Genomic DNA, 22,542 nt, shown 5'->3' with positions numbered 1-22,542 from the left:
CAAAACTTCTTCTCTGGAAAACCTCAGATTTAACTCTAAAGGCCTTTCAACTGATTGTGTAAGGACCCTCCATATTACGGAGTGTAATCTCCTTTACTTAACACGAGCCAATTGTAGATGCTAATGGCATTTACAAAATATCCTCACAGCAACACGTAGATTAGTGTTTGTTTGAATAACTGGATATTACAGGCCAGCCGAACTGATGCATGAAACCAACCATCACCAATGCCTGTCTCCATTTATTTTCCATTTCCGGCTTACATTTCAAATTACAAATGCATGGCAGTTCAGGTACGACTTCAGGAATGTGAGAACAGGAGTGGGGTTTCTTTTCATTTTCAGTGCACATCAGTATTTTTGGATACTTTTTTAGTGATCGCTCTTTGTTAGGTTGGTGCTGGATTTGGCTTTATTCAGCTCTCATTGTCTCATTTCTTTATTCCACAAATATTTATAGAATATTTATAGAATACCACTGGGTTCTGGGGGATGGAAAACAGTCTTTATCAATCAGTGCTTTCTGCAGTGATGGAAATGTTTTATCATCTGTACTATTTAATACAGTAGCCATTACCACATATGGCTTTTGAAGTGTAGCTAGTATGACTGAGGAACTGGATTTTTGCTTTCATTCAACTTAAGTTAATTTATACTTATATTTAAATATTCAAATGAAGCTACTGTATTAGGCAATGTGGTTCTAATTTGCTGTTGCTTTAACTAAGATCTAGAGATCCATCAGATTATGATTATTGCTCCAGAAAATGTCAGAATTAAAAAGGACTTACAGGGTCATTTGGCCAACCTTTTATGGATGAGGATACAGAGGTCAAATGAGTTGCTGAAGGTTAGAGCTTGTTAGCAACAGTGCAGGACCCAGAACTTGAATCAGCTCTCAGTCTACTGTTCATTCTCTTAGTCTATACTACCTTTAATTAGACCATTTGATTTCCCCTTGGAATCTCCAGCCCATTTAGACACCAAATAACAAATACCTATAAAAATGGAACTCAAGGGGTGCCTGTGTGGCTCAGTGGGTTAAAGCCTCTGCCTTTTGCTCAGGTCATGATCCCAGGGTCCTGGGATCGAGACCAGCATCGGGCTCTCTGCTTGGCAGGGAGCCTGCTTCCTCCTCTCTCTCTCTTATGCCTGCCTCTCTCCCTACTTATGATCTCTATCTGTCAAATAAATAAACAAAATCTTTAAAAAAAAATGGAACTCAACCATGCATATGGTTTCAGAATGATTACATCTTGCCTGCACCATGGCAGATGATCTGGCATTTTCTCTTTCGGAAGCCAGTTGGCTTGTGATACACCTATCACCTCTGCAGTGATGCCAATGGGATGTTCTCTCCAGTCATGCATGACCCCCTTATGCTGTACTGAAGAACACCATTTTATCTGTATTAACACTTAGTCATCAGCATTTTCTTCAGAGGAAAATGCAACTTGGCCCACATGATCCAACTTCCAATACCGTATCTTCTTTGATAAATCTCTAGGTGACAGAAATGGGGTGAGCAGAGCATCCCAAGACTTTCTCAAATGGCCACTGGTTGACTTTCTTGTACTATGAGTCTTTGTTCATTTCCACTGTGTAAAATACACAGATTTATAGACAGTATCTCTTTGCCAGGACATCGTTCTTGTTAAAATGAGCTTGATAACATTTGGCAATATTACCAAAGCAGGATGCCATATTGTTTTATTTATTTATTTATTTATTTATTTATTTATTTATTTTCAGCGTAACAGTACTCATTGTTTTTTTTTTTAAATTTTATTATTTTTTTTATTTGTTTATTTACAGCATAACAGTGTTCATTGTTTTGGCATCCATATTGACTCTGTATTTAATTTAATATCAAAGTATAAAATATAGGCTATGAGGACTCAGAGGAAAGTTTGCCTTTGCTTTTTAAAAATAAAGTAAATTTTAAAAATAATGGCAATCAGTTATGGCATGAATGAACCTGTGTCTTGTAATGTGCATTGGATTTGAGGAGCAGATGGAAAGTGTCTCTGAGATGAGAACGATTGAATAATATAATTTTAAACATAGTTTGCCAACAACCGATTTTCTGTCACAGTGATCAGTTATTGAAGATGAAATTCTTATACCAACTAGAAACGAGGATTGTTATTTAAGGGAAGAAGACGATACTATCTCTTAGTGCAGAGTTTTATTATTTGGGGCCAGACATCCACTATCTGTGATTGACACAACGATCCAAGTTCCATCATTCCTATGAGAGGAGAGTCATCCATCCATTGCTATCAGAGAACCAAATTTAGATTGGATATTTGAGCCATAAATGCAACTTCTCCAAATCTGCTCAGCTAAAAAACAGCAGTAACTAACATTGAAAAATCTACAGAACAAGTCATTACAAAATCAACTACAATTCAAAGACAGTGGTTTGGGATTGGGATTATAACTTTTATTTTGCTTTTTGAGAAAGTTTCAAAAGTTATAGTAAGTGCGGTAAAACCAAGTTCATTCCAGTGATCTCTCCGTCACTCTCATCTCCTTTACCATTCTGGTATTAATTGGCTTGCTCTGGAATACATGATTAGGGATATACAGGGTCTCTAAATTTTTAGGGAAAGAAGATCTAGGGAAATTTGTTGTTTAATATTTATCAGCATTGCTTTATATTGTATAATTTTTTTCACTTTGATGAGTAAAACTATGTTTCTTCCTTAATCAGTCTTGGGGCATTAGTGGAACAATTAAAACATTCAAAACTATCAGCAGCAGTATGCATAAAATATCAGCCACCTCCTAGCAACATTTCATGTTTAAAACTTTCATTAAAGTTAACAGGAGTTTTGCCTGCACAAGGACTGCTGGATGGGAAATCCATGCAGGAAGCCAATTTTTAAATGAGTAAATTAAAATCATATTCTCCCAGATGACAAGAATAAGCAGAATGGTGTTTACAGTGATACGTAACAATGGCCACAGCAGGTCTGATATGCTACATTCAGACTTTTCCAATTTTATTTGTACAAAAACTCTTTCCATAAATGGCTCCAAAGAGTGAATTTCCAGTGCTACTTTAGCCAGGGAGTGGACAGGGCTCAGAGGATACCCTCTCAGTGCCCAACCTGAACAGAAGAATGGAGCATGGTCCGTCTCCTCATGGTGCCATTAGATAATCACAGCGATCCTAAAAAAATGTTTAGAGAACCACCATTACCCAACTTTCACAGATGATGAAGCCAAGGTGAAGATCGGGTATGCGGCCATGTCCACATACAGCTTCTTCGTGACAGAAAGAGGATTCCAAAAGTTGCTGAGATTCCTGGAAGCTAAATGGATGGGTGTGGAGCTTTGGCCTTAGTCCTGTTGGCTCGCCTCTACAAGCTGAACAACACCATATCTAAAATGTCCTCATCTACTCCTCTAACAAATTGTTACTGAGCATCTATTGTGATCCTGTCTTGGAGCTGTTGGCTACTTGAGGATTTAACAAACTTACATTCCTGGATCAGTGTCACCATTTGTTTGATGATGTTCTTTCTTCTGTGTCAGTTTTGCTCTCTGGCAGGCCCTCTCCATGAGGTGGCATTCCATGGCTCTAGTTTTCATTCTCCTAAACTGGGTATCCCATAGAATAAGGGTGGTCTTGACTGATGGTTCCAGCAAAAGTCCTGAGGTTGAGTTTTACTGGATTGTTCTGCATCAGGTGCTTCTCCCTGAACCAATGATAGTGGCCAGAGGGATTGAAAACCGATTGGCTAGGCCTTTGTCATACAACTGACCTTGGAAGAAGGGTGTGTGGGGACAGCCTCATGTAAATTTCATTAGTGTGGGGAACAGAAAATTCTCCATAGAAAATTAAGGTAAGAGGTAAGTTAAGGCGCTGTTCATTCCATAAATGGGAAAATTGAGTCTCAGAGAAATTATGTAGCTTGACTAAGGAAAAGATGGTGATGAACTGTAGGGACAAATTTCTTTACTTCTAGCTCCCGAGAAAATCCTCCCATGCATCCATCACATATCCTGATCACTCAGGTCAGGAAGAAGTGTTCCTTTCATCTTTTAAATCCATCCACTACAAATAGGAGAGAACAAGAGAAGCTACTAACCAGATTTTATAAACACCCAAGAGCCCTGAGTATATTTTGGCTGGGAAGTTGTTTGCTCACTTGTGTTTAATGAATGGCCCCTTATCTGACAATGCTGAAACACCCATTTAAACTACAACATCTGTATTTACGTTTGCTGAAGACACGCTTTTATTAAGTTGAAAAATTGCTATCTCAACAGTCTCATGTGCTTTCAACTTTGTCTACCAAGGTAAAAAGTCTTTAACAAAAAGCCTTAGTGCTGTTAAGGACAAATACTGAGAATTCAAGGAAGACATTCTATTGATGGGATGATCTAAGAGGAATTGTCACCCTGGGTACTAGTCAGGAAAATGCTTCACAGAAGAGACAGCTCAGCAATTATAGTGATTAAGATGTTCAGAATTACCCTTTCTTTATTGACTTTTCCAAGCCCTCTCTGTTTTGAAAAACTAAACTCTAGTACAAAGCATTTCTGAATATTAAAATCCCCATTATACCTTATAAGATAGGTATACAGGGCAAGATTATTAGAATAAAAATATGTTGATTTTAAAAAAAACAACAACAACCCTCTCTAAGAAGGAAGACAGAAGATGTGACTGCTCTGGATGTTTAGGGTGGCCCCAGAGTGAGATGCTGAGACTTGTCCAGATTTTTTCCACTTCCCTGAATTTTATAGGAATTCAGCAACATTAGCTTAATAAAAAAAGCCATCAAATAGGTGGAAATTGAAGTCTGACACTATGCATTCTGTCACTTGCTCATTCTGAATGACAGAGCTGAGGATTGCTTTCCAGTCCTGCGGGTGTAAATGGCAAGAAAGATAAAATGAGCAGGAACAATGACATAAGATTGCCATATGTCATGGTGTACTGCATGGGGATGGTGACCCAGGGAAAGGCAAGATGTCCTCCTAGGAGTGGCCATCAGACTTGCAGAGCAGGGGTGTGAAAAGCTGAAAAAGTAAAGAACCTGCAGGAGGTGGCCGGACACCAGGTCACACACTGGGCATACAATGAAGCTTCACCTCTTGGGGGTGATAAAATACATGGAGTCCCAGAGGATCTGAGAGGATCAAGGAACTGGCTGAAAAGGCTGTGTGTTCTGGGGGGAGCCAGAAGTGAGTGACTATGGGAACTGGGTGGTGTGTGTGTTTTTATATCCAAATCTATACCTGTATCTGCAATTTTCCTTAATTACATAAGAAATAATCATAATCATAATGCTACATGTACATCACCTCATCTAGTCCTCACAACAGCCCTGAGAAATGATATAGGCAGATCAGGGCCAGTATCCTCTTTCTCATTTTACAGATGAGGATACAAAGTTTGAAGATATCAAGTGATTTGCCATAAGATGGGCAAGAATTAATTGTAGACAAGTCCATGAGAATGTAGGCAGGACAGAGTACAGTGATTAATTGCTTAGACTCTGAAATCAAACAGAACTTTATATCCTGGTTCTCCTATATTTGTCATGTTACCTCATGTCATGTTAGCTTGGGAAAGCTCCTTAACTCTGAGCCCCAGCGGTCTCAACTAAACACAGAGTTAAGATAAAATAAATCTTTATAGGTGTTTGGATGATAAAATTAGACACATAATGCATTTAGCACAAATTCTGGCCCAGAGTAAGTGATAAATATTACTAGCTATTATCATTGTTATTTTTAGGCAGGTTACCAAGACAAGATCCAGATATAAAGAAGATTTGGGAGCCAGTTATCAGAAATGGTGTTCAAGCTAGGGACTGGGTTTTTGAACCAAGGAGAGAACTAATTATCAGAATTCAGACAGAATATAAGATCACACATAATAGCAGACCTCTCTTGCTGGCATACTCATTATCCCTTCCTTCTTTTTTTTTTTTTTTAAGATTATTTATTTATTTATTTGACAGAGAACACAAGTAGGTAGAGAGGCAGACAGAGAGAGGGGAAAGCAGGCTCCCTGCTGAGCAGAGAGCCCAATGTGGGGCTCGATCCCAGGACCCGGAGATCATGACCCGAGCCGAAGGCAGAGGCGTTAACCCACTGAGCCACCCAGGCGCCCCCCCCTTCTTTTTTTTTAGTAACAGTTCCTCCAGTTTCCTTTGGGGAGCTACTTCTCCAGAACTCCAGCCCAAGAATACATCTCTGGTGATGGTGATTGGTTTATTTAGCCTTGGACAAGCTAAGCTCACTAAATTGAAGTGAATCCTGAGACAACTGCTAGCCAAGGAGGCACTTTCTTTCCATTGGAGCTGCTGAGAAGAAGGAGGCCATCTTGCTACCCCAAGAGGACACCTTCCTGATAGTGAAGTCAACCTGGAGGAACACAAAGCTGAGAGATGGAGGGGAACCTGAGTCCCAATTACATGATTTCAGGTAGCTGCAGAGAAAACTATCTCTGCTTTTTTTTTGTTTTGTTTTGTTTTGTTTTTAGTTTTCTCTTTATAATTGAGGAGTTTGGGGTTCTTAAATCCAAAATGTCTTTCTTGCTCAACATCTGGAAATGTCTTAGATAATGGGGCTAATCTGTGCCTTGGGGAGAGCCCAGTGGTCCCAGGTTGGTAAGAGGAAGGCTGCAGAGATTAGGATATAAGCAGTAGCATATGCCCTACATGCCCTCTATGAAGAGCAGGCCATCCCACTCCTCTCTAATTATTGTCCCCACAAAACCCCACTCCCTGAAAAATGTCCTGTTCCTAGGAGTTTGTGGCAGTAACACCATTTATAGGCTGTTATACCTGACATGTGTTTTCATGCTTTCCTGAGATAGATTCAAAGTGTCAGAGTGTCTTGTGCCCCAGACTTCAGAATGGGATTCCTAGAAAATGGCTTAGTGTATATTATATTGTTCTAGCTCACCAACTGTTCAGAGAATTCTAATTAAGTTCTGTCATATTCATCACTTATTCATAATAGAGCCCATTATTTCATAACTCAGTTCAGAACAGTTAAATATTTCATTTGAAGTATAAAACCCTGTTCACCACACAGGAACTCTGTGTAGGTAAGGAAGTGGTATATATGAAAAACCCCTTCAGAGTCAGCTGAGTGACAAGATCTGGGCTCTAATTTTAGCTCTGATGGAAAGACTGGGACAACTCAGACTTCTTTCCCCAGGGGAAAAAATGAGAATGTGGAACTTGTTATACTTTGTTGAACCTTGACCAAAGTATGAGGGAGACAATGTCTTCAAAGCACAAAAAGCATCTGTAAAAAGTCATCATATTATGTAAAGGGACAAGAACGTATTCTGATGGATGAAAATACATAAGTAAACTGAGTTATTATGGCCTCAAGAATTAGCACAGGGTAAACACTAAGGTGTATTCCAAGGATGCTCCTTCTCTGAAAATCTTTTGTTTTACCATCAAGTGATCACATGGAGTTCTTCACAGTCAACACTTTCTTTGTTTCATTGCATTGACTGCTCAGTTAATTCTTTAATTCACTACTTATTTCCTGAGTATTTTACTATTTGCTCAACACTGGTTATACCAAAAGTAGGTCAAGTAGTGTTGGTCATTCATTATTTCCCTGTCAATAAATACTTGTTGAGCACCTACTATGTGTCAAGCAGTGGAGATATAAAGACAGGATAGCATGGTCACTGCCCGCTAGAACCTCTCCACTCAAATTGTGGTCTGGAGACCAGCATCCTCAGCATCCCTTAGGAGTTTGTTAGAAATCCAAAATTTCAGGTATTGCCTCAGACATACTGAATAAGAATTTGTGTATTACCAAGATTCTCAGGCAATCTGTATGCACATGGATGTATGAAAAGGATTGCATTAGGAAGGTATATGTCATAGTGCAGGTTAGTGGGAAAAGAATGAACTGGTAGTCTAGAAACTTAGGCACTAAGGGTTGCCAACTTTCTGCTCTGATGCTTGTTATGCAATGAAAGCAGTCACTATCTAGGCTATGACTCAATGCATTACCTTCAAAATGAAGAGAATAATATCTGCCCTTCCTCTCTTGTGTGCTATTGGGAAAATAGTTGCACAGTGTTAGTGCCATCCAAAAGATGGCATTGCTATTAAAAGGTTTAGAGAGGTCTCTGTAATATTGAGCCTAGCTGCCCAGGAACTGGGGTTTGATTCTGATGGAACAAGTTCCTGCATTATGATTCTATGTTAAAGCACTCTTATCTCTAGGACTCAGAGATGTGAATAACAGTTTTGTTAACATGCCAGCATGCAGAGAGTTTCTAGTGCTTTTTTAGCTATATATATACAGAAATGGTCGTAGCAGACATTTTATCCATTCAGTTCATTTCAATAAAACTTATTGAGGGCTTGACTCCTGGGAAAAACTGTGAGATACGGCAGTTTGGTTCCTGCCCTTACAGAGTATTTATTTTAGGATGATGATATAATATGCAGAATAATTATAACTCATGATACAATAGGTAGGTGCTCTGAAAGAGGTTCTGACAATAAGCAAAGACATGGGTAGATTTGGAAAACACAAGAGATTTGTAAAATGAGAACATGAAAGATTACTTAGAGATTGTGTTTTTATCACCTGCTCCTTTAGCAAACTCTCAGGCCATTGGATTATGAGATATCTACAAGTGTTGTAGAAAACTGTTAATAGATCACTAGAAAGTGATGACCTAGCTCCAGGTGGGAACAAACACCTTGTTTTATTCTCCATCAAAGTAGAGAATTCAGGCACATATCACTTAGGAGTCTGAGCTCTCTCTCTCTTTTTTTTTCTTTTTTCCTGTGTCTTGGAAAGTTTCTCCAGGAAAATGCTAACATACTGCTTATCTACAGTTTGAAATAATTATTAGAGGAAATCAGACAAGGATTTGGATAAGAGAAACAATGTATAAGAACAGGATGAGCTCTAATTTTAGCTCTGAACCTCTACATTTATCACTGAACCCCTACATTCCTATTTCATACCTCCTCCCATTTTGCTTCTCTGAATTCCTTGCCTTTGAAGAGCAAGGGAGTATACTCAGTGGAGTAGCAAGGATTTGATGATGATGGAAAGTGGAAAATCAATCTGAAGGAATTAAGTTTTATTACTGAACACTTAAGCAGTGGGGTAATCGCTTAGAGTGAATTTCCCCATCAAAGGCTAAGCTGATCCCTGCCATCTATAAATCCCTAGCCTTCCTATTACACAGCGCATCATTTTTAAAAAGTGAATTAACTGGCTGTTCAGTGAGCCAGAGGTTTGAGGTTCCCACTTCCCCTCATTCAGCAGATTCTCAGCCTTAAGAGACATGTAGACTGGAGACACATCCCATAGCTGTATGAAAATGACTAAGTCAGCCCTCCGGAATGACTGCCAGGGAGGCCTGGAGCAGTCTCAGGAATGAGAATAAGGAGGTCTGAGGTCTATTTTAGGCTCTCCAAGATAATCACCTTCTTCATTTCTCTAAATGGAAAGCTAGCAAGAACTGCTACAGTTAGCATGTGATGGGGCAAACTCGTGAATTGCTCAAGGTTATCTTTGCCAAGTATCAGCCCTGCCTGCCATTCTGCCTGCCCTGTCTTCTCCCGTCAGTCTTCTGTTCCAATTCTCTTTGTTCCTTTTGGGTAATTACTTCTTTCCTGTGCACCTTCCCCCTGGATCCCTTTGGTTTTCATTGGTTTTTAGTAGCAGTAAGTATTCATGTTAGATTATTCTTTCATAATCACAATTTTATTTCACTCCACAAATAGGCATCGAGCACCTACTATGTGCCAGGCAAAAGACAAACAAAGTCCTTTCTTTCCCCGAGATTCCTTTTGGACAAGGGGATGCTGATGCCATACAAACAAACAGGTGAAATAGGTTCACCTCAGTTAGCAATTAAGTGGAAGACAGTTCAAAAGTTACACGATGGTGGGGATGGCACGAACGGGGAGCCACATTCTACAGAGTCATTCTACACATTCTGCAGAGCATTGAGTAAATGCTCAGTGAGGCAGTGGGAGATAAGCCAAGACCTCAGTGATAAGAAGGAGGGCCAGATCTGAGAGCATCATTCTGGACACAGAGGCATCACAGGTGCAAAGCCATTGGTGGTACCAGATGTTTAATCTAGGAGGTGCTTGGGTGTAAGCTATTAGAAAAGAAGGATTCAGGATTTATTTGGAAGTTGCATTTGCAGAGCAAGCACATTCTTCTTGCTTATATAGTGTGTTGAAAGACTATACTTTCAGGGATCATTTCTATAGTTTATTACTTATATAGTGTGTTGAATGTGTGCTTTTATTGTGAATGGCTTGGGGAAGGTTTGTAGAGATTTTACAGAGGGGAGAAGAGCTCCTTAGTCAATGGCATAAGGGACATCCTGCTCATGAGGGCTATGGTTTAGGCATAATACAGGGTAGACTACGGGAAATTCCCAGTGTCCTAGACACACATCCACTCTTTTTAGTGCTCCAGAAACATATCAGATTGCAAGAGTAGAATAATTACAGGTATTACTTTCAAGTCTGCTTGATTTTCATACAAAAATTTAGAATTAGAATTATTAATTACACATTATTCCCAGCATACTTCACACACTGTTGAGTGCCCTGTCATCCAGGTCACTCTTTTTCTTCTTGCCATCATCAAAATTTCTCCTCATGTAGGTATTACAGTGAAATTGGAAAAGTCTGATGACTTAGCTTGTACCTAGTTATCCTTAGGAAATAGTGACCAAGTATGTGCCTTAGAATAGGGGCAATGATTTCATCAGTAGAAAGTACTCAGATGTGGGTGAGTGAGTTCAAGGCTAAGTCAGGGATATAGGAGACCAATATTCAGTCAAGAGCCCTTCAGAACTCTTGATACTACCACGTAGCTCTTCTCCACGCGTAAAGTGTTGCCTATGATCCCAATGTTTTAGAATACTGCTGTGGTTTTTAGTCTCTTGAAAATTAATGGTGTGACACTCTAGAAATGCCCAAGACTCAACAAATAATGAAAACAATTTGTTGCTACCATTGTTTTTGTCCTCCTAGAAGGCCCTCTCTTGCAAAGAATTTCTTATTTCTGTGAAGTATAAGGCTTCTTCTGAATAACAGCACAAAACCAATAATAATTAATAGTAGCCAACATAGGTGGTGGTCTCTGTGTAACAAGGTTTGTGCTGACTCATGCTGACTCACTTAATTCTTGCAACAACGCTGTGTAGTGGGCACTGTTGTCCATCTCAATTTTAAGAACAAGAAAATGGAGGCGCGTGTGCTAAATTCACACACTTGTAAATGGGTGGATAATTCAGGAACTGAATATGTAACAACACCTCAATAAGAGTTTCCACCATGGAGTCACATCCCAGAGGATAGGATTTATTAATCAATAAACTCATCTGTCAGAATATGCCAACAGCTTCCACTGTTTGGGATGAGGGTGCCTTATCAAGAAAATTTATTCTGTTAGAGAGTGCTATAAAGCTACAGAGAGGTTTTCAACTTTTAATTATTAAACAGTGAAATAGAATTTCAGATGAATCCCTCAGATGTGATTTATATTCTAATGCTTCATTTGCTTTATGTACAGATGTCAGGAAGATGACTCTAAATGAATTTTGTGGGATTACGGGAGGGCTCATGGTCTCAGCTCCAGAGATAGAGGCCTGAAACAAATCTTCACGGAAGCCTGAAAATGTCAAAGGTAAAAGGCCTTTCAGACTAAATATTTGGCTTCCAAGGTAAAACTGCAAATTAAGGCTAACAGCAGGGTCTGTCTCATCTTTTCTCTTTTTTTTATATTTGCCTTTTTCTTATGAACATGACCAAGAATTAATTACCTAGAGGTCATCATTATGTAATTGCCCTTAACCTAATTTTTCAAAGACTTTCAGCCCTTGCAAATTTAACTCAGAAACAGTCTGGGTTATTTTTCTAGTTGATACTATACCATTTCTCTCACTCTCTCTCTCAAAAAAAAAAAAAAGCCTTTCAAAACAACAGTTGCTCACAAATAAAATAAAAGCAACTGTCCATCTGTCATTATTAGTCTTTTAAAACTAAGAGTTGTCTTTCTAATTTCTCTTCAACTTTTGACATACAACTCAAAACACCTTTCCATTGACAGGCTATGTGGTTATTTCAAATACTGTCTAAAAACTCTATAAAGAGATTTGATTAAAATGGAAGCACAGATGACAGATACTCTTAAAATAATTGCTGTCTTAGTGATTCAACATGAGCCCTGCCATTTATTACACTTTTAAGTGAAATAATCTAAATTAAAATCTTCTAAGATCAATAGCTCATTTTTTTTTTAAGCCACAGCACATCCTTAATGCATTACCAGGCCGGATAAGTCATATTTTCAGAACTTGAAAGTCTATAGGAGCTCAAAACGAATGTAGATGTAGAGAAATATTTTACAGTGGGCCCCTTTTATTTATTTATTTTTTGCACAAATATATTAAGAAAGATCAGCCATCCTAAGTGTAAAATTTCTCTAAACATATCTAGTTTCTTCTCTTTCTGTACCTCCTCACTTGAAAGATATAGGTTTTTTTTTTTGTTTTTTTTTTTAATGTGTGAAACCACTCATCAGTCTGGTCTTTTATCACCCGAATAACAATTTGAGACATTCACCTTTGCATTACTATCACATGATGGTAAAACTTTGGTGAACATACAGAAAGAAAATCATGGAAACAATTCACTAAAAGTTGACACTCACTCAAAGATGTGGTATTGGGAAAAGGCAAAGGGCTCTGAGCCTCTGAGAGAGGCCTATTGTCCTTGGGGAGTCGGAGTTGATAAAAATCAAATATGGCATCTTCTTTTGTGCAGCTTCCATGCCAAGGACCAAAGAAGCCCTAATTTGGAAAGGACAGATCCAAGTTTTCATTACCTGTATCAGTAAGAGGGCTCTGGAATGGGTTCGAGGCAGGCTCTGCTGATATGCTAAGAGAAACCTGGACGTGGAGCTGGTAAACGGGGGGGGGGGGGGGGGGGAGAAAAGCACTGGCAGGTTGAGGTCTAACCAGCCATCACAGAGTTGTGTTCTGTTCATGAAGCAATTCACAGCTTTTGCTGTTGTCTCTGCCACCTGTAGTTCATCCACTTAGCGTTCTGGAGACATCTGAGAGTGATGCCGGGCTAGAGTGCTTTGGAAGCATTGCCTCTTTCCTGTCTTTGTAGATCAGACTGAGTTTGTAAAGGAGAAAGAAAAGGAGATGCCTGGCCAATGCCAGGGCTCTGCTTGCTAAAGTCTCCCTGTCCATTTGCCATGCCCACTTCAATCAAACAGGAAGCTAAGGGGAGTGGGAGAAGAACACATTCTCTTTAGAAGGATCCTACTCTCCAACCATGCATTCAGCCATCCTTCCTTCCTCTGTACTGCAACCCTCTCTGCTCCCCACTTTTGCATCACCTCCTTGGGTCACAAATGTGCTCACTGAGCCCAGGTTCCATTCTGCATGGTTAATACCATGTACATCCCCTGTCCAGAATGTTCTCCGGAAGCCTAGCATCTTGAGAGGTGATGCAAGCTGTGGTCCTGGGCAGGTGCAATATTATATTAGTACCGAGTATGAAGTGCTCCTACAGTGTTGTCTCTGGTAGACTTCTGGTCTACCAGAGACCTCTGTTGTCTCTGGTGGACTTCTACTGAAATAGAAACCAGGGTATTAGAGGGCTCAATTACATCTAACACTGCTTTATTGGGTGTTTATACTCCAGCTAATTACTTCCCAGTAACTAAGTTTTAGAAGCAGTAGTAAGGCTGGCTTTTGCATGGCCTGTAGACTCATTCTCCTTGGTTTATGGTTGGATCCTCCAGGGGAAAATGAGATTAAAAGACACATTTACAGATGCAGACTTTAGGCCCTTGCATCCTTTAATAACAGGTAACATGTCTTGAGTTTGAGGAAAGGTAGGCAGTCTTCCAAGTGCTGTTCATACTTCATCTCTTTTAATCATCACAGCGATCCAGTAACTTAGATACCATTCTGATTGTTGACCTTTTACAGATAAGAAAACTAATTAAACTACAGGCCCAGTTGCCTAGCTCCTAACTGGGGCTCAAACCCAGGTTTCTTGCCCCAGGGTCCCCTCAACCACTGCCTTACAGCCTCTTCTCAATGTACTCATTGTAGTTTCTAACAGCTGGGCTCACTATAAGAACTCTTCATCTGAGGACAGATGTTCACAGTTGGCCCCAGATGAACCCATAGTGGAGGCAGGCAATTTTAAACATTCTCACATTCTCATTTAATAAGACTCAGTATTAGTTTCCACACCACATTCGAGCTCTGGGTGTCTACTGCAGACCCCTGAGCTGCCTGACCCCTCACTGAAGCTCGAGTCGCCTTTCCCACAAGTGAGGACCACAGAGCCTTGCAGTGTCCTCGGCAGCCCTGTTGATGACCGTACTCTGCCTTTGTTCCACAGAGGACCCCAGTCCCCATTTGCCTTCACGGGCCCTGACATTGAACTGGGCATCCCTCTCGACCATTAGGGTGTACACTCCTTTGGAGAGTGACCTGTTAGACTCAGTGACCACTGCAGCATCAGTACGGGGCACACTGCTTGGCATGGAGTAGGCATGCACCACACACTTATTTGTTGAATGAATTAATATGAACTTTCCCCATCTTCTGTCACACCTTAAAGTGTGTGTACCCCAGGTCAGGCTCCATCTCCTCCCCCTTCACTCTTGGCTCCTTAGCACTGGACATGTAACTTCCTCTCTTGGACCTAAGTTTTAATACATGACAATTGATAGAATGTGCCAACATTTGAACCTTCCTATTTACTCAGATGACACAGACTAAAGGTCTACTCCCCCGACCAGATGCCTTCATGTTTTAAATATGTGATCTACCTGATTTTATGCAATGCATACACAGACACCAGAATGACACTAACAACAGCATTTACATAAACAGGCTACCCATATTAAACTAACACGATGGAACCTCTAAATGTAACATTAATTGGAAACCTGAACTAATTCTGTTATTAGCCATTAATACCCTGAGGACATCAACATACTTCCTGAAATGCTGAAATGAAAGTTTGTGGTACTTTTTTCATGTGCAGAGTAATATGAAAATCTTACAACATAAGGCAATAATTGACTTTTGAATTTATGCTTTATTTAAAGCAATCACCTATTTCACTGGATCATTTTGAATGGCATTTTAAGGTATTATTTACCTAACATAAAATTCACTTGTTTTATGTGTGCATCCCAAGGAGTTTTAGTAAATTTACAGTTGCGAAATTTCATCACATGCTAATTTCAGAACACATGTCATTCTTAGTGCACTTCACACACAATAGTTGCTTATTTTGATTTCTCAATTCATTTTCAGATGTGGTGGTATGAACCACAAAAAGACACTGAAGATACTGTAAACTACTGATGAAGTTGAACAAAGAAATAGCACTAGGTATTAGCTAGTCCAACCAATATGCAGACTTGCTGTAGGGAAACCACCCTTCTATCATCTTTTTGTTTGCAATTGGGAAGCAAGTGCTTTTTAGTTTCACTTACTAGGATCTTGATTGATGATGTCCAAGCAGAGGCAAAGCTGGGGAGGGGATGGATGGGCAAATTCTCCAAAAATGGTCCCTTTTCAGGCTTGGAGTCTCGTCAAAGGGTAGAACCTGTTTTAGGTGCTCATTACCTGACAGTAAAACCTATCTAAGGGAATGCAATCTTTTGCCATAGGGAGCAAAGTGTTGTGCCAGACCTTTCTGATAAGATTACTGTGTTAGACGGAAGAAGTTAGATTATGCTATAGAAACAAACAAGCCATAGGTCTCGCTGTTTACAGCAACAAAGCAGCACGTTTCTCCTCAGATTACAAATCTAATCACCAGAAAGTAATTTATGTGACTTTCCCCCTTAACCCACTGGTAAGTAGCAATTCGACCACATGCCATTTCAAGAGGGCAGAGAAGTCTTCCTCCGTGTCCAGAAAGAGAGGACAATTGAAAATCAATGGATGGCAGGAAAGATTGTCACGTATATAGTGCTATTTCATGAAATGAGGGAAAGAAGGTCAAGAGACCAAAACTGTAGCAACAGGATTCCTTTTAGTGAGAGAACGCTTCTCATTTGGGAAATATCTTGATAAACGTTTTAACTAAAGGATAGAGAACTACATAATGGCAACAGATTATCCTCGGGTTACTCTGAAGGTGGTAGGTTTAAGTATTTGCTCTGATTCTAAAAGGAAGAAGAGAAAAGAACAGAAAAAGAATGAATAGAACTCAGCAAGATGGACAGACTGAGGCAAAGTGAGTGAAAGATAGGTGAAAAATCTTTAAACCCATTAGTACAGGGACGGAAGTATCTTTTTGGAAAGCTGGTGCTTACGGTCCCATTACATAATTTCACATGGCCACAGTTTAACTTCCTCCTTCTCCTCTGGCCTCCATTTTCACAAAATCTTTTTTTTTTTTAAATTTTAAAGATTTTATTTATTTATTTGATAGAGCGATCAGAAGTAGGCAGAGAGGCAGGCAGGGAGAGAGGGGGAAGCAGGGTCCCTGATGAACAGAGAGCTGAATGGGAATGCGGGGCTCAATCCCAGGACCCTGGGATCATGACCTGAGCTGAACGCAGAGGCTTAACCCACCGAGCCACCCAGGCGCCCCTTCACGAAGTCTTCTATGTTCATTAGTGTGCTGTGTGCATAGATTCTTTTCTGTGAAAAAATCCAGGAGAGTCTTTTCTGGTTTAGTATGTTGCTAAGTGAAGATAGTTTACATGGAAGGAGAACCTGGAATCAGACACCTTCCAACTCCTTCCGTTCCTTTCCATTCCTCAAGAAAACTGCCAAAATAAAGGGAAGAACTTGGATTTCCATAGGCCACGAACTATAGAGTTCAAGGCAAATATCTCAGAGGCCAGAAGACCCCCAGTTGGTTATATCAGCATATATCCAGGATTTTTAGCAGATAAGAAATCTGGGTGTTTTAAGAAAGTTCTTTGTTGCATTTACTGAGATTATTTTAATCTAGTCCTCAAAAGTGGAAATGTAACTTTGTCTTATGGGTTTTAGTTTTTTTTTCTCTTCATTTTTCCATTCTCTTATACTTTCTGCATTGTTCCTTCCTCATTTCACATGAAGGGACACCAGCTCAGATTTGCGTGTGTCCAGTGTGGTTCATGGAGGAAGCAGGAGTTTATGCCACCAATTTTCATTCCTATTCCTGGAGCCTTAGGAATCTTTAGGAATTTCCTTTCGGCTCAAGGAAAAAAATTCACTAAATGTTGTTATGAATGGAGGTGTACACGAGAAACCGGTCACATCACTGGTGGCATTGTGGAGAGCAGGGGACCTCTCTCAGCGTGGCTCTTGAGGCACGTGGCTCAACCAACCAACGTGGCTGGGATGCTCGGAAATGCAAAAAACTTGCCAGGTGGTTATGCACTCTTCTCATCTCAGCTGCAATGATAAGGCTGATAAAATAGAAAAATAAATATTTGTGCAATGACTGAGAAAAGCCAATTAGTTTTGCACCAATAAGAAATAATGCAGAGCTTCTCATGTCCTATAATAAATTAGCTTTCTCCACATATATTTTTAAATGTATACTGTTCAAATGTACTTGGAAGCTTACATAGCACTAGAATAAAGTATATTCTGAAAGTTTAGTAAGAGAAATAAACAATAAAGTTTCTATATTTTATGAAGGTAAAATAATTAAAATGCCATCTAGTTGTGTGATATTTTAACTAGTAAATGTCAGGGTTGTCTCTTTTGCTTCCATGTGTCAGCTTGCATGATCTTCTCTCTCTTGCTGTCTTTCTTTCCCCTTCAAGGAAGCATAGATAAAGCTAAGACATGCCAGTTAGCAATGCAATTTCAAACTTAATACCCCTGTCAACTCCAAAAATTTTTAAAGGACAAAAGCCCTGTCTATTATAGTTTTTATTCTTATAAGTTGACTTGACAACTAGATCCAAAAGTACTTTCTGATTTTTGTTTTCATATTTGATCAGGTAGAATTGCCTATTTGATTACAGGCTGGCTTTACATATTAAGTATTAATATGAAGATCTAATTATTCTTATTTTACAGGAAAGAAAGCAAAAGGTTCAGAAAGGTTCCCCATTGGCAAGTAGAGTGATACCCAATTCTCCATGACTTCAAATGGTTTACCCTGAATCACTATGTAGTATTTCTCACCAGTATTTTCCACCTGTCCATCCATCCATTCATTCCTTCATTCATTGATTTTAAAAATGTGTATTATTAACCCATGACATACCACACACTCTCTACCCAGAACTGAGGCCAGAACAGTGTGAAACAGCAGAACTCATCCTCACCAAGAACTTACATCTCATCGGAGGGGATGAGACCAGAAACAAAAACATAGTGTGGGTAACGCAGATGGTGATAAGGTCTTCAAAGGAAAGGAAGAGCGCGACGTGGAGGGAAACTGGGTGTGGTTGAGGTCACACTGCTTTTCCCAGGAAGGTCTGAGAAGGACTCCCTGAGGTGGTGATTATCTGAGCTGAGACCTTACAATGGGAGGTTACACCGTTACACCTGTGCGCAGTCAGAGTGAGAGGAGGGAGTGTTCCAGGAAGAGGCAGTATCAGGGAGGTGTCTAAGGGGGCCATTTCCAAGTGGGGGAGCTTACTTTTTTGAGTGCCAATTTTAAAAACAAGATAACCGTTAGAGGAAACTGTCTACCATTGATGATACACATGCTGCTCTCTAGAGGAGAGACCTGCCGGACCGGCCCTCTGGATTTTTGTTGATTACATCAAGGCCACTATGACATCCTCAGGTGTTCAGTTTAGATAAACAACTCTAAAGTCTGTTTATCATCTGTACCACATTTATTTTTGAAAACTAGGAGGGAGTCTCGTGTGGAGGTTCTTAGGGAAAATGATGGGCAAGTCACACTTCTAATTAGTCTTTTCACATTACTTAATGTCTTCGTTAAATTACTTTTTTTTTGGTAGCCTTCCCATTTCCTCTCATCTACTGAATAATAAGTTGCTGAGTGTTTGTAAACATTATGCTGAAGAGGAGGAACTGTAAAAGAGATAGGCAGTGAAGAGCGGGGAGGATAATTTTGCCCTTAGGGTGTTGGAAGAGATATTATTTTTCGGGCACTCTCATTACTTTCACAATTAGACGAAGCCAGAAAAGATTCACCTTCCTGTGACATTTCCCTGAAAGACGGGAAAATATTTGGATTCATGTGACAAAGGAAATGTTTCATTTTAAGTTGTCTAACTGTTCAGAACAATGTTAAAAGCTTCGGTGTCTGTAATTTCAGGCCCCGGAGAGTGAGATTTTCTCTTTTAAGGCCACGAGAAACTGTAAGATAATGTATGATGTGTCATGTTATTTTTGATTGATGGAGCCAGATCTAATAACCCAAGGGTCTAAGAAAGGAGTTTCTAATTTCTAGTGTTGGCATTTGAAGGTAACTGGGCTGGTGATAGTCACTTTTATCCTCACTCTTTGCTCAGGTTTTGTGAATGAACGTTATGTTCTTTAAGTATAAATATGTTGGCAGTACTGTGACATGTTTGCTAGCTTGTCATTACTATGATATGTCACCCAGTACCAAATGGATTGCTTTTTCAAAGGCCGTCCTCCTTTAGATTATAAATTCCCAGACAGCAGGAATTATGTCTGTTTAAATCACTGGAGCTTAGCGTAAACTTATAGCTTAGCTATCAGAAGTGGGAATTTTATCAAGGCTTGGGAGGAAGGGGAGGATGGGTTGCTGGGCCAATTGTTGGGTTGAGCAATGGAGCTGAGTTCTCTCTTAGGGCTTCTTGCTTTCTTCTTCTCTTCTTTCCCAGTGAAAGCAACCTCTGTGAATTTTAGCCTGTTCAATTTGCTAGTAAACAAGTCAGGAGGAGGGTGTGGAAGTGTAGTGCCGCAGAGTCATGGGGGAGTCAGGGACCAGCCGCCACAACTATCAGATCTTCTTGCTCCAGTAGGTAGAGGACAGGCCTGGGAGTCTCCCAGCAAAGGCAAAAGGAAAGAAAATAGCTTCATTATTGATGCTTACCTTAACATTCACTCAACAGCAGCCTCATAAAAACTGGACAAACTTGGCTTAAGAAAGTGTGTGTGTATAAATTTTAGGGTAGGACGTTGTAATGGTAGATGCGTATCATTATACACTTATCCAAATCATGGACTGTACAGAGCCAAGAGGCAACCCTAACGTAAACCATGCATTCTGGATGACGACGATGATAATGACGGGTCCATGGAGGTGGGCCAATTGTAACATATACCATCTGGTGCAGGATGTTAGTAACTGAGGAGGTTTTATTTTTTACATTTTATATTATTTTTATACATTTTATGTATTATTTACATTTTATGTTTATTTTATTTTTTTAAAGATTTTATTTATTTATTTGACAGAGACAGAGATCACAAGCAGGCAGAGAGGCAGGCAAAGAGAGAGAGAGAGGAGGAAGCAGGCTCCCCACTGAGCAGAGAGCCTGATGCGGGGCTCGATCCCAAGACCCTGAGATCATGACCTGAGCCGAAGGCAGGAACGGGGGGTACATGAGAAATCTCTGTACCTTCCACTTAATTTTTCTGTAAACCTAAACTACTGTAGAAAACACAGTCTATTAATAGTTAAAAATAACATGCAAGTAATTAATTGTTGACAGGCCCATAAGATATTCCTAAAATATGCATTGAATTGGACTGCAAAAGAAAAAAAAAGTGTGTTTATGTGTGTGTGTGTGTATCCATAAGCACACAAAGAAGTCCATGAAGATATTCAAGATATTCTTAAAACTGATTTATTTCCTGGATCTTAGCCTAGGATCTTTGGTGGAGGACATATCGCCTGTTGTCTATCTTTTTGAATTTTCAACATGTTTGACTGTGTACATATCTTACTTTTTAAACTAAAAATATGTTTACAATTTTATTTATGTGGTATTTATCTCATGCTACGTTTTATCTATTTTATCTACAAGTGACTTCTCAAATTTTAATGTATTTAACAATATTAAATACTTGAAAGTAGTTTTGTTACTTCTGAAGGATGACAGGGATTATTTTTACTCACAAGTCTTCTGAGGTGGCTCAGTACTGTCAGTCAAAATTTTCTGGTTAGGAAATTGGGGCAGAAAGACGCAAACTTATCTACTGATTGGCACACTGAAAATCAGCAAAAGGAACAGACTTAGATCTTACAGCCCCCCAAATTTACTAACTGGGTGCTTTCAGCATGATAACATAGTCAATTCAGCAGTAGTTTCAGTTAAAATGGGTGGTTGGGCTGGATTCAGGTGTCCAATATGATAGTTCTGAGGAGAAACACCCTCAGAAAAGAATTTAATATATGGAAGTATACCATATTGTCTAATAAGCCATTGGGTAGAAATTAAATAATCACATCTACCCGACAAAGACTTTGAATTAGTAGCTAATGATCACAGAGGGTAGAGTGGAATGTTCAAAGGCCTATAATCTGGTCAGTCAACAGTGGAAAGGATATATATAAGCAGACAATGAATCCAATTGTTCCTCTTCGGATTAATCAGCATACTTCTCTTCAGTTAGGGGGCTGGTATGTATTAATAAGTTAAGGTAGAAATGGCTGTGTTGTATAGAGCAGATTAAAAAGAACAATTCTTTATTTGCTGACAGCAACATCCATAATAATGATGATTCTAAGAAGTAATGAAGAATTAGTATTCATTGGGACATTACATTAATCATAGAATCGATTTCTCCTTCTGTTTCCTTCAGGAGAAAATGGCCAAGGGGCATCTGACATTACTTATTCACCAGCTTTCTTGGAAACTAACTTGTGACTAGGAAATGCAAGTTATGCCAAATCCCACTCTAACCAACTTCTGTCAAACACTGTTCATACTGCTTTGTCATATTGATTTTTGTGGCATAAATAATATTTAAAATATGAGGACACTGTCACTGTGCCTTGGATATTATTTCTTGTGGTGGTTTAATCTGGGCATTTATAATGTTAAAAATGAAATTTTTATCTTTGAATGATGAATTATCACAATTCTGTGGAAGACTGAGAGAAAAATCTTAGTTTTAAATTCTGAAGGGTAAGGAGGAATGTTACCCTAGGTATTTAAAGCTTAAAGTAATCCCTTACGAAATGTAATACTCTCAATAATACATTACATATTTGTCCATGACAACTAAATACATATTTTTGTTCTCTTTTGGAGTTAACTGCCTCTGAAGGAAATGCAAGCTCCCATCCTCTGCCCCTGACCAATGCCTGAGAGACTGAGTAGGGAGTTTAGGATTGCAACATGTAATATGATACCTCACTCGTGGACACTGGATGCAAATTCCAAGAACGCATCCCCCAATGGTGGCGGAGAGACTCATACAGTTGGATTGGCGACATTTTATTTTTATTTTTATTATTTTTTAAAGATTTTATTTATTTATTTGACAGAGACAGAGATCACAAGCAGGCAGAGAGGCAGGCAAAGAGAGAGAGAGGAGGAAGCAGGCTCCCCACTGAGCAGAGAGCCCGATGCGGGGCTCGATCCCAAGACCTTGAG

General features: G+C 39.5%; 1 pseudogene; it reads left to right on the top strand.

The window, feature by feature from the left end:
* Positions 1 to 10,219: 10,219 nt before the first annotated feature.
* On the top strand, positions 10,220 to 10,381 carry LOC123927718 (annotated as a pseudogene).
* The last annotated feature ends 12,161 nt before the right edge of the window (positions 10,382 to 22,542 follow it).

Source organism: Meles meles, chromosome 1 (genome assembly GCF_922984935.1).
Source record: "Meles meles chromosome 1, mMelMel3.1 paternal haplotype, whole genome shotgun sequence".
Classification (NCBI taxonomy): Eukaryota; Metazoa; Chordata; class Mammalia; order Carnivora; family Mustelidae; genus Meles; species Meles meles.
Note: the sequence above shows the minus strand (reverse complement) of the source record. Positions and strands in the feature narration are given on the sequence as shown.